A 16,054-nucleotide genomic window follows, 5' to 3' on the forward strand; every position below is an offset into this window, starting at 1 on the left:
TCACAGATGTGATTTTAGGAGCAGTTGACACGGTCTGGCTGCTGCTGGAGGGGAGGGCTGTGTGGCCAGGTCCTGGCTGTCACTTGCTCACCCCTGTATCTGTTGGGCCTGCGTTTGGTGGGTGCCAAACAAAAGTATTTTTTGGAACGATTTAAAAAAATAAGAGTACTTTGTTCATTACAACATGCTCTTTATGTCTTTTTAAAATTACTTATAGTATTAAATTGCAAGAGGCAGTAGTGCATAGAGACTCAGATAGTCTCGGTTCAAATACCAGCTCTTCCCCTTAATGGGCTGTGTGACCATGGGCAAGTCACTTAACCTCTCTGTGCTCCAGTCTTCTCATTAGCATGTTAAAGCTGTAGAAGCACCTACCACGTAGGATTGCTTTGGGGATACAAAGATCTCGTGCATCTAGAGGACTTAGAACAGCACCTGACACTCAGTAAGTGTGAGATATAAATACTCATCTCTACAATTCTTTCAGAATTTGGGAAGACCTTTAGAAGAGTAGTGATACTTCTGTGCGTGTTTTCTCTTTGAATTTTTCCTTTCCAGGAACATTAACATTAAGGTGGCTCATTCTCTGAAGGGCCTGTCTTCTTTTTCTAGAGATCATTCCAGGAACAGAGGCTTTCTTATGATTTTAGAGAGAGGGGATGGGAGTGAGAAAGGAAGAGAAACATCAGTGTGTGGTTGCCGCTTGTACACCCCCGACTGGGAACCTGGCCCACAACTCAGGCATGTGCCCTGACTGGGAATCGAACCAGCGACCCTTTGGTTCACAGGCAGGAGCCATATCAGCCAGGGCTCGAGGCTTTCTAATTTAGAGGACAGTCGGCCCACCTGCATGGCTGGGCAGAGGCTGTAGGCCGGGATCTTTTGTTCTTTCCTTTCTCAGTACTTGGAGTGTTCACAAAGTCCTGAAGTCCCCAGGTCCCTGAAAGAAACCCCTTAACTCCCTGCCGGCCTTTCCTGTGGAGCCGTGCCCCTCTCATCGCCTCCAGGTACAGGCCTATTCGGCCTCCCTCTGTGGGCCTGGGGGAGAGGAAGCTGGCACCGGCGTCCCAGAGAGCATTGGGGTGCCTCGGAAACCCTCGACTTTCTGTTTGAGCTGGTGCGAAGAGAGACACTTCCGTTGCAAGCTTACTGAAAACTGTGGCTTGAGTGGCCTTGATGGGAACCCGCAAAGGAGACAGACGACTGGGGCCTGAAGTGCTCGGCACAGCTCCTTAGAAAGTGGGGCTGGCTCCGTGGGGATCTCGCGGAGCTGATCCAAGTGCGCTGGGAGAGAGGCTTCGAGGACATGTTCTCAGCATCCGCCTGCACGCTGGTGGTCTCCCTGTTGTTGCTCTTAGCCCCTTGAGCTTCTGAGCGTTCACTCCTCTCCGCCGGGTCGGGGAAGGCGGCAGCCGCCTACTGCCCTTGCTCTCCTGAGCGGTTTCATCTCAGGGACTGCATGGCAGGCACCGTGCTTCAGGGTGCGGCCGGGGGTCTGGGTGCTGGTGGGAGAGGGCTCATGAGGGCCCGACATTCCCAGCCGTGTGCTCGGAGCCCGTTTGAAGCAGCTCCTCGGGCTGGCTCAGTGGGGCTCAAGCAGGTGGCGGTGACAGGCAAACTCGAGACAACGCGAGCTCGGCCCACTGCTGCCTGGCCTTGGAGGCTGAAATGAAGCTGCTTTCTTTTCAGGGATCTCTAGTCCTATTTGCCTTTCATCTCGTTTCCTGACATGGGATAACATCTTTTCACAGTCAGGTGAAACCTCTGTCTGCCCCTCCTCGCCCCACCCGTCGTTGCTCAGCCGCATGGAAACAGCCATAAACAAAATCACCAGACCGTTTCAAAAACTGAAGACGGGGCAGGGAGTTGGCAGCAGCATGAAGGCGAGAGCAGAAACCCAACCTCTTCCAGTCTTAGGGTTTAGCTTCTTATCTGCTGGGTCCTGGGGGCAGGATGGAGAAAGAGCCGGGATGTCTGATGGTGGCTATTAACTCTGTTTTGAAGTCCCCATGCCCCAAAGTTTATGAAAAAGAAATAAAAATGTCCAGAGCTTGATCTCTCAGGAAAAAGTCAAACAAGCAAGCAAGCGCACCTCCCTGTCATCTCCCCTTTTCACATCCACCCTCTACAAGCAAACCACAAAGGAAAGGCCCCAACTTGGTCGATGGCAGGCAGTATCTGGCTTGCTGATGTGTTTTGTTTGGCCCACACGGAATTTTTTTTTTTCTTAAACTTGAGCCACCAATGGGGGATTTCAGATAACAACCCAGAAGGTCTGGGGATCCCGAGCGTATGCACTGTTGCGGAAGCAGACGGAGCCGCGAGGCTGCAAGGGCCCACCAGCCGCTTCCCCTCTCGCTGCCTGGTGCCTGAGCTGGTGCCTGACCCCTGTGGGGGCCTGGGTTGTCCGTGTCTGTTGTAGAAGAGCCGGCAGCCAGCTGCCGTCACAGCGGTTTTCTGGGTTAAGCTTTTTGGAGCAGTGGGGTGTGGTTCTAATGTTCTTAGATTCTCCTCCAGATTTGTCTCCCCCACTGCACTCCCTCAACCGGTGTCCTTAACCCTCTTTCTCTGTTCACATTAAGCCAGGAAGGCAAGCTTCCGTTTGAGTCTCTCTGCCGAGACCCTGGTTAAAGAACTTTGCTATTTGATTTTAAATGATGAGGCTTTGTCGGTTCACGAATGCTCTGACTTGAATGCTATTGAGAACTCAAGGAAGTGGAAGTGTGTAGACGTGCAAACTAGCATTTTCTCTGTTTGTAATTGATGTTTCAGGTTTGTTCTACAGCCTTGGAACACGGCAGCTTCGTAATTTTTTAAAATTTATATTCTAATTGTAGTTAACTTACAATATTAGATTAGTTTCAGGTGTACAACATAGCGATTAAACACATACATCTTACAAAGTGGTTGTTTTGATAGTCATTTCTTTCAAGGAAGTTGGCCATTTCACCTAAGTTGTATTTTTTGGCATAAAATTACTTATTGCATATAAAGTATCCTTTTTAGTATCTGCAGGCTCTGTAGTTATGTCCCTCTCTCATTTTTGATACTGGAATATGTGTCTCCTTTCTTTTTAAATGTTCAGTCTAACTTAATGCTTCTTAATACAGCTCTTCTTTGGCTACGTCCCTGCATCCACGCAGACTGTGACATCTTAGATTCCCTCAATGGCCTCTTTTCTTTTTCTTTTAAGGCACCAACCACATCCTGGACCATATTGCAGACACCACTGGGGAAACCAGTCACCTGTCCAGAGAGTGCTGTGCTCTCCATGTGCCACCCCCGGCCCCCTGCCATGCAGCCTGGCCAACCAGCCATATGCCTCGAGTTTCTGGTTCTTCCTGCCATTTCTGGACTTGAGCAAACAGAAGGATTCTTTGTGGGTATTGGCATTTAAGTGCATTCCTACCAAAATGGAGGGGAGGGTTTCTCCAGGCAGAGACAAATGCCATATAGTTATGTGGTTACTTAGTTGTACTGTGTAATTTTCTGTACTCCTCACAAGACTATTGAGATTTTGAAGGCAGAAGTCTCAGAGTGACTTTCAATGTCTTCAGCATGGTGGTGGACACGCAGAATATGCTATCGAGACGTGTACATGATTGGTTGGGTTTTTCTGTATTCAGATGGTGAAATGCCCTTTCCTCTGCTTACAGTTGACCTTAACTTTGACCTGTTAGAGCCAGGCTGCAGTCAGGAAGACTGCTAATTGATTGCTTTTCACTCCTATGAGATGAACCAGGAGCATGCAGCTATTCTAAACCAATGTTGAATTCTGCTTCTTGTCACCTTCAGCCACTGAGCAGCTGTCACGCACCACTGTCTCCAGTCAATTGCTGGGTGTCAAGTTTATTGGGTGAGTCACTGGCAACCTGTGAATGTTTCCCACTGAACCAGTCACCTAGAACGTGATTTTGAATTAAAAGCTCATGTATTTCTTGGAAGGAACGTGGCGGGTATAGCCATAGAGGCGGGTGAGGGCAGTGGTAGAGGTTGGCTTCTGCTGGTGGTGATGGGCATGAAATGGAAATCTTTCCAACTAGGTGGGTGAGCAAAGCTCAGAACATAAATATTTCACTTTGATCCTCATCTAAGATCAAGCTGCAGTGGGGAGCTCTCTGGTTCTGGGGGTGAGCTAGCAGGGGGTATGCTTTTTGGTGTTGATGTGTTCTAGTTAGAAGAAGGGAGAAGGAAACGCACTCAGAATGCCTCCCTGAAGAGTTGCGGGCTGGCCGGCAGACCCGAGCCCTCCAGCAATCGCCCTGCGGTGCGCCCTGGTGGCCTTTCCGCTTTAGGGCTCTGTGCTGAAATAATAAAAATTGCTCCCAGAATTCAGGGATTTCACTTATTAGAGATTCACTTCTTAAGAATCGCCCTCTCTGAGTAGCCTCTGCAGAGGAGACAGGAAGGTAAGGTAAGGTTGTCGGTTCCTAGTGTCTTACAGTGAATTAACGTACCAGATCACTTTTATTTCTTAGCAGGGCGGGGAAATGGTGAGAAGTAAAGGGAATGGAAGGAAGTCAAATTTATAAAGAATCTGGTGTGCCAGGCGCTGTGCCAGGACTAGTACCGACACATCTCATTTAATTCTCCCAACTGTGTGAAATTCTCTTTTTGACCTCACAGGCAGAGGACTGAGTTCATAGCCCTGCTTCTTGTGTCACTGATTTTTATGCCCTGTTATCTGATGCTCTTTGTCCATTCCCCAATCTTCCTAACAACAACCACTCTGATATATTTGATGTGTGTCCTCTTATTTGTATTTTTATGTGTTTATATATTTTAAATTTACATAAATGCTGTGGTAGATATCCTCTTTTATTCTTTTTTTCACTCACCATTATTTTTAAGACTTTTTAGTATGCCAAAATTTTGAGCATTTTAAAAATAGAATAGTCTCATGAGCTCCAGTGAACCCATCCCTTTAGTGTAAAGGCAAGGGCAGTTTCCTCTGTCCCCCCACCCATTCCCACTCTTCACAGATTACTTTGGAGTAGATCTCAGCATCCTCCTATTGCACCAGTAAATATCTTAGGATGCACCTCTAAAATATTAGTACTCTGTTTAAAACACATCATCATATTCTGTTATCATTCCTAAAATTTAGAAATAATCACTTAATATCATCAACTATTCAGCTAGTGTTTAAATTTTCAAAATTGTCTTAACTTTTTTATTTGTATCAAAATTTAAATAAGATTTATACACTGGGATTGGCTTATATGTCTTCTGAATCTCTTTTAAATAACTATGGGTCTGTTCTCCATTCCTAAAACATTTTTTGTTGAAGATCAGGTCATTCTTCGTGGTGTTTTCCACAGTTTAGATTTCGCTGGTTGGATTCCTATGATGTTAACATGTTTCTCTAACTTCTGTATTTCCTGTAAATGGAGGCCAAAGGAAGAATGTATTTTAAGAAAGAATTCCCACTCTGCTGAGAGAGTGAGAGGTCAGGGGAGATGAGGAGTGAAAAATGTCCATTAAATTTAGCAACGCAGCATCATGCCTAAGCTTAGGAAGAGCTTAGATGGGCAGAGCCACGCAGAGGATGAGGAGGGTGAGGCGTGAGGAGACGCAGACACTGCGGGGCTTCTGGGAATGTGCTTCACGGGGCTAGACGACTCAGTGTGAGGCAGTCCTTTTGCCCCATCCTCCTCCTGCTGGCCAGGAATTTGAGTGTGACAGCTAGACAGCAGCAGTGGCCTTCTTGGGATGATCCCCATCTAGAGACCCCGGTCCCCAACACCCTTAAGCTGCTGAACCAGTGCCAGCTGTCACCCAGCTCTGCCTACTTCTTCACATGAGAAAGATGAAACCTTATGTGTGTTCTTTGCGGCTAAAAATCATCTGTATGTTCACATAGTTAGTGCGCCTTACAATTCACCGCTGACGAAATGATGAACTGTTGCAAACTGTTAATAAGACAGGACCCGCACACTGCATCCATTTCAGCAGCTAATTTAGCTCTAGTGGCTGCGTGCTGGTGATCTGGTGTCTGTTTTGCTTCTCCTGCCTTGCTTCTCGCCTTGGTCCCTTGAGTCAGACTGCTTCAAAAATATGTGTATGTGCACTGCCTTTACGTCACAAAACACAAAACTGGGCACTCTGATCTGGCGGTGGGTCTCTTATAAAGACGGTACCAGAAAATGCAGAATAGTCACATTTGAGATGACCAGCAAATCGAAAACACAAATAAAAAAATTCTCCTGCAGAACTGCTGGGTCCTCACAATGTCTGTGGAGCCCAGTTTGAGAAACACTGGCTCTAAAATGGAACCATCTGTCCCCTTAGGGAAGACACGGATGAAGTGACCCCTTTTTCATCTCTTTACATCTCTGAGAGAATATCAGGCCGTGAAGATTCCGAAGGGAAGGGAGCAGCAGGAGCCTGTGTGAGGAAGGAAGGTACCCGCCTGTGGTGGCTGAGAATTCCCCCGCTGTTGCCCGGGAGACGAAGGGAAGCACTTGGTGTTGACAGTAGCTAGATTAGGGATAACTGTTTGGAAAGACCCAGTGCAGCAATTAGGAGCTGAAGAGCTGCTAACCCAGTGCCCCAGGGCAAAGGTTCTCAACCTGGTTGCCTATTAGAATCACCAGGGGAGCCCTTTCCGGAGCTGATGCAGAGGCATCTCTGGAGGTTTGAATTAATTGGTCTGGGATTGGGTATCAGTCTTTGTAAAAGCTCCCTGGGGGATTCTAATGTGTCACCAAGGTGGCCAACCACTGATTTAAGGGAAGCTTTTTCTGCCTTATATATTTAAGGCCACATGTACTAATTTATTTCATGGGGGAAGGGACCAATCCTTACTGAATGCACTGTGCTAACTCTTGAAATAATAAATAGCAGTAACATTTAACATTTATTAAAAGCTTGTTATAGGCCAGCTGTTATGTTAACCACTTTACACCCATTTACTTTTCACAGTGTCTCTATAAAGTGGATATTATTATCTCCGTTTTACAAGTGAGGAAACAGAGTCTCAGCGAGACCAAGAAATTTGCCTGAAAGTCAGGGTCAAACAAATAAGATCATGCAGGAAGGGGCACAGGATTTGAACCATGACCTTTAGCTCTTTCGCTGCCTCAATTAATTGCTATCTCGATGAACACATTTAGCAAATATTTATTGAAAATGGACCGTATATGTGCCTGTCATTAGGTTAGACGTAGGGATTGTGAACATGAGCAAGGCAAAATTTCTGCTCTCCAGTCTTGCCAGAGAGAGAGTTAACTTCACAACAATGCGATCGATGTCATTAGGTGACCCAGTGCCCCCTGGACTCTCTGGTTTTAGCAGTAGAAGTCCCTCATTCTGGGCAACTCTTCAGCTCTGGGGGAGCTGGGACTGGTGGTCAGCCATGCTGTCACAGGGGAATGCATGTGGGCTGTGGTGAAAAGGCAACTCTGGGTAGGACAGTAGGGTGGGAATTTACTTGAGGGGAGGAGTCTAGAGCCTAAGGGAACGGTTGGGACGGATGTTATACAGGTGAGACCTGAGGACAGGGAAGAATGATGACAACATCAATAATATCTGATGCCTATTGATTACTTGATCTGTACCAGGCACTGTGATGAGCTCTTTACATGTATTCTCCCATTTAATCCTACCAGTGTGAACTCCTGAGTTGGCTGCTATTTTATGCCCATATTACAGATGGGGAAATTCAGACTTAGGTTAAATTAATTCAGTTAAAAAATTCACACAGAGAGAAAACGGCAAGGCCAAAATTCAGACTCTTGCCTTCTGACTTTAAATATGTATGCTTAACCACTGTGTTGCCTGACAAACTAAGGAACTGCGTATTTGTTCATTCAATCAGAGCGTTTATTGAGCACTGACTATGCCGGGTGCCTTTCCGGCCGACGAGGATGCAGTGATGAACAAAGCAGACAGAACCCCTGACTTGACGGCTATTACATCGGTGTCTGCATCCGTGTGTGTGTTGGGAAGCCAGAGAAGGGAATGAATGTGGATGGCTTTGGGCTCTGACCCCCGGCCTGCTGGCTCTGCCAGCTGCTGTGGGGGGGGGGGGGCAGCAGAGCCAGGGAGCTCAGGAGGCAGAGCGGGTTTGGGGTAAGACAAGAGCCCAGTTTTGGAGACATGTTGGAGACAGACACTCTTAGGATGGTCGGGGGACAAACTGAGAAAGTCATTTAAAGCCAGGGCCGTGGTCAAGGCCCTAGGGAGAGGGGGCAGAATGAGAAGAGGTCTCAGGTGGCAACCCTGCAGACTGCGCTAAAGGCAGGGGAGCAGCTATGGAGAGGGAGACAGAGGTCGGGGGAAGATGGAAAACCTGGGGAGTTAGAGATCCAGTCCTTCCAGGGAGCAGAGTTGCAAGGCAGGAAGGCGCCTAGAAATTCTTGGAAAGGACAGCTAGAGATATTGGGGGCCAGGCGGGAGGCACATAAAGTTGAGGGTTTTTTTTTAAAAAGTGACGAGAGACCAGAATGGGAAGTATCTAGCAGAGGTTGAAGGTACAGGAGAAAGTGGAGGCAATTTATGGGACGAAGCCCTAGCGGGGGCAGAGACACCACCCTGGGTAAGGTGCAGGAAACGGTCTTGAGTGGGAGGGGCATCCTGAGATGGAAGGGGAGCAAGGAAAGAGGCTGGGGCGTGACGTGGAGGTAGCGGGGTCTCCACAGAGGGGGGAAGGTTTGGCATTCACACTGGGGGAGGGCGAGAGGGTGCCACCTGGGGGCACCTCAGAACTTAGCAGGTCTGCGCCTCAGTCCTTCGGAAAGCCCTGCCTGGGGAGTCAAACATGAACTTGTGCAGATGCAAAACCTCACCCAGGCCTTCTCTGAGAGGCCGCGACAGCGTCGTGGGCATCACAGCAGGACAGGCGTGGAGAGTGTCTGGGCATGGGGCGACTCCTGGAAATGCAGACACCCATGGCAACACTCGGAGATGACAGCTGGCGTGTTTCCGTCAGGCAGGCTGGGGTCTGCCTCGCAACTGCTATTTATTTTACAAACAGCCATCAGAGGGTGGACTGCCCCCGTCCTCACCCTCGGTTCTGCCCATCTGGTCTTTGCCTCTCAGGACCTTCATTCTGAGAAGAAAAAGAACGACTGTGACTTTGATGTGCGTTAGACAAAAAAGGAGCTTGGCAGATGCGCCAGCCCTCTCTCAGAGTTTGGGGCCCTCATCCCATGATGCACCTCAGGATTGTGTGTCCTATTAAAGGACCATTAAAGTTGCTCTGTGGGTGGCACATTTTGCTGCAGTGTGATTGGCTGGGAGGGTTCCGTCAGCCAATATTATGTCATCCCTGCTTGTTGGCGGGCTATCCTCGGGGACACTTGAGAAGCTTTGATAGAACTATTTCTCTTTGGCAGCAGCCTGCCGTTTCCATGGCTGGACAGCACTAAGCAGCTGTGAAGGAGGCCAGCACAGGAGAGGCCTGTCCGGCAGAGAGGGGGCCACCACACACTCACATCCAGCCCTGGGCAAGTCGGGTGACATCTGAGGTCTCCTCTTCCCTTCTCGTCGATCTGGGACAATCTGAGTCCCATTTACCTTCTGGTGTTGTGAGAATGAGTGTTAAAGAACTTGGCAAAATTTTTAGTTATTTTGGTGAATAATTCTCAAGTCCTTTGGAAGATATATTTCAGAAACAAATGAAATAGTAAAGCAGAACTTAAATGTAATGATGTTATTTTTGCTTAGGCTGAATACACTATTGTTTGCCATTCTTAGAGATCTGCTGATGTAAAGAGTCTTCTCATCTGATATTGGCAGAATATTTTTAATCTCATTTTCTGAAGAGGTAATAAACTCACATAGTTCAATACTCCAAATATGTGAAAGTGTGCGGTCACTATTTTATGCCCCGCCCCTGGCCCTGCTTATCCAGAGCCGCTCCCCAGAGGTAAGGTGACCAGTGGGTCCTGGTTTTCCTGGGACTTTCTGGTTTAGCACCGAAAGTCCCGCGTCCCGGAAGAAACCTTAGTCCCTCCAGACCGGCAGTCACCCCTGTGTTACACGGAACCAGCATTATGTTTGCTGTGCATACTTTGGGAGATAAACTGACAAAAGCAATCAGAGCGTCTTAAAAATCATCACAGGTGATGAAATAAAGATCTCAAAACAAGTAGTGCACAATATTGGGGGGACAGGCCAAAATCTTATCTAACACCGAGGCCCAAATCTTATCTAACAACTGTTTTTAAGCCTTTCCAGCTCTGGAATTGCTCTCCTTCTATAAAAGAAATCTCACTGTCAGGTTTGGGGAAAAATCACATAAATGTTAACAACCTATGGTCCCATTTCCCACAGCCATGGTTGATCAGACTCCATTCTACTTTTGTTTATTATTTATTTTTGTAGAGTTGAAAAGTATTTGTGTACTGGTGGCTTGGATCTTATAAATGTGCTTATTTGCCAAGGAATCTTTTAGAGTTCCCTGTCTGAATGTAACTGATTTGGGAAAGCCCAGTTTCAGAGAAAGCATAACACTGCCCTGTATCAAGTGTGAACTGAGAAAGACATTGGGAAGCCTTTTCCAGGCTAAAAATAGACCTAGAACTCCATGTATTTTAGCTTTGGGACTTTCACAAATTGCCTGGCAAACCAGCACATTATTATTTTATGAATCAGGCACCGATGTTCCTTTTAAATGTTCTAGCTTCAGGCTGTTTTACTTCTGTGCAAAGAAAGATGAATTATTTATAAAAATAGGCATGAATCTCATATGATAATGCCCTCATTTCTGGTGGGGAGTAAAATGAGCTGCAGCTGGTGCCCTGTCAGCTCCCCAGGAGAGCTGAGTGGGAGCAGGTTGAGGATGGGCTGCATCCTTTGGAAGGGGCTGCTGCTGAGATGCAGGATGTTCTCAGAGGATGCCCAAGGCTCCCCTCTCCCACTCATGCTCGCTTGCTCTTCTTTTTTTAAAAAAGGTTTTACTTATTTTTAGAGAGAGGGGAGGGGAGAGAGAGAGAGAGGGAGAGAAACATCAATGTGTGGTTGCCTCTCCCATGCCCCTAACCGGGGACCTGGCCTGTAACCCAGGCCTGTGCCCTGACTGGGAATCGAACCAGCGACCCTTTGGTTCTCAGGCTGGAGCTCAATCCACTGAGCCATACCAGCCAGGGCCATGCCCACTCTTTCTTATCCCTCCCTCTTTCATCCTCCCTCCCTGCTTTCTTTTTTCTAACTTTTTAACTCCCTTCCTCCTTCCCACTGTCTCTGTCCGGCAGACTTCAGAAAGCAGAGTGGGGAGACCCTTCCTACACTGGTGTGGGCTGGTCTTCTGGAACTATTTGTATACAAGTTATTTAACATCTCCAAGTCTCAGTTTCTTCACAGTGATAATTGCATTTTCTTCATAGGCCTGTGTGGAGGATTAAATGGAACAAATATGTAAAATACCTGATACTGAGTGAATGCTCAGTAAGCCTTAGTTGTTATGAAAGCGGACCAGTGGGGGAACTGGTGTGAGGAGGTCTGCACATGGGTTGACGAGGGACAAGAGCCTGAGGCTACGTAAACCTGAGCACGGAGAAGTTGGGTAAGGTGACACACACTTCCTCGTTTGTCTGGGGCTAGCCTTGTCTTCAGAAGGACAGTCCTGCGTCCTGGGAGCCTCTCGGACTGAGGCACATTGGAGGGCTGCTCCCCCTCCTGAGTTAGGTTGGGTTGACTTTGCCCTCTTTAATTCTTCCTCTCTTCTCGGCTGGAGACTGAATTGCGATTAAGTGATGCAGTTCAGACGTTGACTCTTTCGCAGACGATGGCAGTGGCAGTCCAGTGACAGAGGAGGCGTTGGTGCTGGCAGAGCCTGCAGAATATCTGATGGACAGTGCTGTTGGTTAATAGCTTCCTAACAGAATGCTTCCTGGGCCTCCTTTTGGCTTTGGTTCTAGAAGCCTAGCCAGACACAGCCACCTTTTCCATGCCTATTGGCATGGGAGTCTTCCCCTCCTCTCTGTAACAGAACCTTTCCTCTCCTTTAATGTTCTTCAGGGGGCTTCTCACACCCTAGTTCCACGGCAGGTCCAGTCACATCAGTGCATGACAGTCCCCTGGTGGGCTGTCACTCAAGATGGTCCAGTCAGAGTGAGAGGTGGGCTTACGTTCCGTGTTGGAAGGTTTTTTTTCTCTCTCTCCCCTGCTATTTGTGAACAAGAAGGCATGCCACCCTGATTGCCACTACAGCAATCCCGTGACCAGGAGGCCACCCTCCTAAGGCTGAAGCTAATGCTGTGGACAGCAGAGCAGAGAGATGGAGAGATCCAGGGTCCTGAATGAACCAACCCTGCGGCCTCCCTATCTGGGACTTCCTTTATTTGAGAGAAGAGATTTGCTTTTGTTTAAGTCAGTTAAAGCTGGATTTTCTGTTTCCCAGAGCAGAAAGTGTCCTAATTGATTTGCTCCTTTCTTTGCAAGCCTCATTCTCTAAACTCAGCATTTTTCAAACTACTTATTTTTTGTCTGAAGAACTTTTCAGTTTCTTTTTGATTTCCAGTCTTAAGAAAGGAGAAGGACCTCAAAGAGCTTTTGTTTATGTTTGTTTTACCGAATTGATATTTACTGCACCCAAAATTTTAAATGGAGATAACTTTAAAATAACTTAAAAACAAAATAATAAATGTATTAGCATGTTAACATCAGTAACATAATTTAAAAGGATATTTTCTCAGAAAATGAGAAGAGTGGCATTGTTTAACATTTTTTACAAATCTTTTTAATGTCACACTTACCAGAAGATAGCTGGATTCTCGTATCTGCTTTTGCATTCAATCTCTGGCAATTTGTTGTTTTGGCTGAAGAATATGAAGAAAGATATGCACTTAGAAAAGGGAGGGAATTTTAAGAGCCTTTTCAGATAGTATGCGCGTTCTTTGATGCCTCACCAAAACTTTAAAGCAGTAGTTCCTTAAAGATTTAGTTGCAGTGTGAAATCTGGAACCATACCAATGAACTTTTGTACTGTGTTCCCTCTAAATCCGTTGGTTTACCTTGCACTTCGAATGGATCTTTCACTCATACATGATTTTGTAACACTGTGCATTGGCCATTTGGAAAAATTGGTTTGCTGATTTATGCCCTTCCAAATTCTGACATATTTCATTATACAATATCCAAACCCCACATTTTTAGTATCCCCACCATGCTCATCACAAAAGTCTTGAAGTATTGACAGAAAGCATCTGAATTGACAAGTTGTCTAAAAATTCAAATTTTTTGCTTGAAAGTTTGAATTTTTATCATCAGCTATAACACTGTTAGTCGTTATCCTTGAAGTGACAGGCTCATCTTGTTAATTTTTGAAAAAAGTGACAAGTTGAGTTTGCACATGTGCTTTTCCTTGAGACAATTATCATGCTTCATTGTGCAGCAGAAGTGATTTATTCATACTTAACATTTCATCACATAAAATGTACAAATGATCTGTTCTCAAGGGTCAAGATTTAAATAATTTCATGAATAGTTCAATGACATTCTAAAGTGAAAATGGCCTTTTATTTTTCCTATTGCATGGTCGTGAAGAATACAATTACTATGAGTATAGCTTGTCCTGATTTATGGTAGGCTACCATCAGGTTTCATCACTATTGCCTTTGCCATTGTCAGGGCATATGTTAGTGAAAATGTCAAATCACATCTTAGTGTTATTATGTTATTATGGAATTGGTTTTGACTTTGTAGGTTTCCCGAAAGGGTCTCAGAGACCCCAGCAGTCCACAGAGCACACTTTTAGAACTTCTGATCTGTCCGATAGTTGATTCTAAGAGCAACCCAACATGTGTCCAGTAAAACTCTGTTTTTCTGAAATCAGCCAGAGTCTGTTTCTGTTGCCTGTCATCCATGTTGCATGTTAAAAAAATGCCATGTGGATGGTTGGTTGAATCAAAATGTGTAAGGAACTCTAGGGCATTTCGTAAGTAAGTCCTTTGTCATTGATGATATGCACAGCAAATAATCAGGAAGAAGGCAAGATTATAAAATTTTTAATAAAAATAACTAACCTTTATGCTTTCTACATTTGTGTTGTTAAGTCAATGCAAGTCACACAGATCTATGCTGATCCTTGAACTGTAGCAAAAGAAGCGTTAGGGCACTAATATTTTCTCCCTGCTCATGGCTGCGACCTTCTTGAACTTGGTATGACTGTCCTCATTTTAGACATTCAAACAAACAAACAAACAAACTTGAATTTGATAGTTAAGTCCTTGGCCAAGGCCACTCAGTGGTCAAACCTCTCATCTTGACTGAGGCTCCAAACCCCAGTAGCTCTTTGTTTTACCACATGCCAGTTTCTGATCAAGGTTATATCATGATGACATGATACTGCTGGCTCTGTATTAAAGCAACATTTTTGACATGCCATGAAGTGGTATTTTTGAGTTGGAAGAGACTTGACCCATGGGATCTGTCCAAATTTCTCACCACTGGAGCATGCTGGAATAGTGGATGTGCATTTCAAGTAACACGTCCTGGGTGATGGCTTCTGATAACCTGATTATTGTTCATTTCAGGAAATCAAAATGTAGCGCATGCAGTGGCAGCCATCTCCTTAGGTGGCCTGAAGAAGCCCCTCTTCCTGACAAGTCACACCCTTGTGTAATCGTTCCCTTGAGTGTGGACAGGATCTGTGACTTGTCTCTGACAGAATATATATAGCAAAGGTGTTGGGATGCTTCTTCTGTGATTGGGTTTCATAAGATAATGGCTTCTGTCTTGCTAGCAGACTCTTTCTTTTGCCTTCTAGATTTGGGCCTTTTGATGAGGCAAGTGGCCATGTCAGAAAAACCCACATGGTGAGGAACTGAGAGGGTGGCCGGTGGCCAACAGTCAGTGGGGAACTGAGGCCCTCAGTCCAACGGCCTGTGGACACCTGACCGGCCAACAACCATTGACTGGGCTTGGAAGCAGGTCCTGCCCCACACTAGTCTTCAGGTGAGACCCCAGCCCCTGCTGGCACCTCGACTGCACCCACGTGAGACACCCTGAAGCAGAGGGCCCAGCTAAGCTGTGCTCAGATAACCGATCCACACCAACTGTCAGATACTACATGTGTGCTATTTTAAGCTGTGAGGTTTTAGGGTAGTTTGTTAGGCAGTAATAGCTAACCAATACATTCTACTTTCTTTGTCTCTTTCTCTAAGAGGTCCAGGAGTGAGCTGTTGAAGGTCTCTGAGTTCTTGTTGTAAGTGCTACCTGTTGACCCACCACTGAGGTGTTTCCCGTCAGAATCCACCCCCAGGGTGAAAGGTGACTCCGGAATCCCTCAGTGTACATAATTTCTGGTGCTCCAGGAAAGCACTCTGGGCTCTCTGTCAAATCCCGTCTTTGGACCTCACACTAGAACCTTCACTTAAGCATCAGTTAGCTTGCAAATCAGAGGCAGCCAGGCAGTTACCCCCTGGGGTCTGAAGCTTCAGCCCGGGAGGGAGACTGATTACTAGTCCCCCCAACTGCTGGCCACAGCAAAGTTATGAATGCAGAAACGCACGTTCCAATCCAGTTCATAAGTGGACGTGCAAAATGTCTGAATAATTGAAGCCATGAGATAGGAAGTTCTTTTTGACAGAAAGAGGGAAATTGGGGAGATATTGAAATATATGCAATGCACAGGGCATGGCGCCATGTACTTCACTCTGCACATTTGTTTCCCCATCAATAAAATGGGGGTTTACCTCCAGGTCACAGAGGCTTGGATTCTTAGTCTGGCACAACCTGGGCTGCTATGAGCTGGCTCTCTGGATCCTAAATAAACTATTACATGAAAATAATAGAAACAGTTACCTCCTAAAGGGTTGTAGGACCAAATGAAATAGAACAAACTCCGCAGCACAGAGCCTGCACAAGAGGGAGCCTGGCCATTATTCTTCATGGGGGTTGGGGTTGCGGGGGAGCAGAGCGCAGCCCGCAACCCGGCCCGATGAACTGCCCCGCCCACGTGGGGCCGCGGTCCGTCGAATGACTCGGTGCAACGTGTTTGTGGCGGCGGCGCGGGCTCTTCCGGGCGCCGCAGTTTCCTGCCAAGCACCGCGCAGCCGCCTCGGCCGCAAGAGCCCCGGGTGCAGGCCTCGGCGCGGGTGCCGGGTCC

General features: G+C 46.6%; 2 long non-coding RNA genes across 2 annotated transcripts; one reads left to right on the top strand and one right to left on the bottom strand.

The window, feature by feature from the left end:
* Positions 1–3,197: 3,197 nt before the first annotated feature.
* Positions 3,198–7,018, top strand: LOC149992043 (uncharacterized). Its single transcript, XR_016508454.1, has 3 exons — positions 3,198–3,379; positions 3,796–3,856; positions 6,292–7,018. It is a non-coding gene; the product is annotated as an uncharacterized LOC149992043 (long non-coding RNA).
* Positions 7,019–8,857: 1,839 nt separating this feature from the next.
* Positions 8,858–16,016, bottom strand: LOC149992044 (uncharacterized). The gene is made up of 3 exons (XR_016508455.1): positions 15,751–16,016; positions 12,702–12,764; positions 8,858–9,052 (listed from the first exon to the last, which is right to left on the bottom strand). It is a non-coding gene; the product is annotated as an uncharacterized LOC149992044 (long non-coding RNA).
* Between the last annotated feature and the right edge of the window lie 38 nt (positions 16,017–16,054).

This window comes from Furipterus horrens, unplaced genomic scaffold, assembly GCF_987537825.1.
Source record: "Furipterus horrens unplaced genomic scaffold, mFurHor1.1.pri manual_scaffold_16, whole genome shotgun sequence".
Lineage (NCBI taxonomy): Eukaryota > Metazoa > Chordata > Mammalia > Chiroptera > Furipteridae > Furipterus > Furipterus horrens.